General features: G+C 62.0%; 1 protein-coding gene across 1 annotated transcript in view; it reads right to left on the bottom strand.

Annotated features, from left to right (window-relative positions):
• Positions 1-1,724, bottom strand: part of SCN2B (sodium channel, voltage gated, type II beta subunit) — a 16,620-nt gene that overhangs the window by 13,918 nt on the left and 978 nt on the right. The gene's annotated exons all lie outside the window — the stretch shown is intronic.

Raw genomic sequence — 1,724 nt, 5'->3', positions numbered from 1 at the left:
GAGGGAGAGGGAGAGGGAGAATCATAGATCAGCTGCCTCCTGCATGCCCCCTACTGGGGATCGGGCATGTGCCCTGACCAGGAATTGAACCGTGACCTCCAGGTTCATAGGTGGACACTCAACTACTGAGCCAGCCAGCCGGGCCGATTCCTATTCGCCTCAGCATCCCTGGCCCCAGACACCATGCGGCACCGGTGGGCACTCACGGGCGTCTGCAGGAGGAAGGAAGGCACTGTCCCCGCCCGCCGTGTCGGGGTGCCCGCCCCAGCAGCAGACACCTGCAGTGGGCTTGAGCGGGACCAGACTCCACTGTGGGCCTCACCTAGCACCACCCAGATTTGGCGAGCACGCCAGTGACCGCAGAGCCACGTCAGGAGGCAACTCCAGGGAAGCCCAGCCACGTGGATTATTTCTAGCGGAAAACTGGCCTCACGTGCTTCTGTCGTGTGTGCAGCGGGCTGCCCGGCACGTCCACTTTGCCAGCTCTGTCCTCCCCACACGCAGCCCTGGCCGTCTCCTCTCTCGTCACTCACAGCCTCCCTCCAGCCGAGGAAGATGCTGCCACGGCCTCCCGAGCCCACTGTCCACCTCGGCCCGCAGCCGGGGAGCCGGCGGCCTCTCACAGCGCCTCAGCCACAGCCAGCGTCTCCTCCCTCCTCCTCTTCCACCAGGTTTGCAGCGGCTTCGGCTTCCTCCCACCTCCTGCCACAGCCAGGCCTGACCTCTGCACCCCAGAATCCATCTTCCCCTGAGCCACCCTTGTCCTGGCCATGAGCCGCTCCTTCCCTCACGTAGACAGGCTCTGCAGCGGCCTCCCCAGGGAGCCCTCACCACGTGGAGGTCACCTTCCTCCGCCCCAGCTCCACACCCAACGCTGGCCCTGCTGTTGAGATGCTTTGACCATTAGGCAATGTAGCAGTAACGCTTCTTGAACACCGGGGGCAGCAGAGGCCAACAGTTCAGGTGTTCAAGTCTCAGCTGACCTTACCCTCGTCCAGTGACCTCAGTGGGCAGGTGGCTTAACTTCTCTGTACCTGTTCCCTCACTGCAACACGAGGGTGACAACAGCATCCACTCCTCCGATCACCGGCCACCATGGTGGACAGCGCCCGGGCACAGGAAATGCTTTCATAAAGGTCACCTGGTACTGAGCACCTGCTCGCTTAGGTCTCACGGAAACCCAGGCGGCAGGTACTCCCCAGGCTCCCAGGAAGGAACTGAGCTCAGAGCGATCCAGTGCCCTGTGTACGGATGTGAAGTAAATGACCACGGCGGCCTGGAGCCCAGATCGGCTTCCGCAGTTCATCTCTGGCACCGCCACACTCCTGCTCTGCTGCTGAGAAGTCTAGTAACTCGGCAGGGCGGACGGTCTCGTGCGCGGGCTCCCGGGCGAGCCTCTGTCCGGCACTCCTGCCAGACAGGGGCCGGCAGCGAGAGGCACTGCGCGGGTGCTCCTGCGACAGCCCGGGGCGCACTCAGCTGCTGCACCAGCAACGACGACGTTTAGGAGCGAGAATGAAACTCCCGTAAAGCAATCTAGCGCATAGCTCTCCAGCCCACCTCCCACCAGAAGGTCCATGAGTGGTCTGATCGGAAATTAGCACTTGGATCCCTGAACAGGGCCGTCCGCGTGCCCGGGCTGGACCGTTCTTAAAGGGCCACAAATTCACTGGCCCGTGGCTTCCTTCTTTTTTTATTTTTTTATTTTTTCCTCCTGATTCCTT

The sequence above is a fragment of the Myotis brandtii genome, unplaced genomic scaffold (genome assembly GCF_000412655.1).
Source record: "Myotis brandtii unplaced genomic scaffold, ASM41265v1 scaffold105, whole genome shotgun sequence".
Taxonomy (NCBI): Eukaryota; Metazoa; Chordata; class Mammalia; order Chiroptera; family Vespertilionidae; genus Myotis; species Myotis brandtii.
The sequence above is the reverse complement of the archived record's forward strand: the minus strand, read 5'-3'. Positions and strand labels throughout refer to the sequence as shown.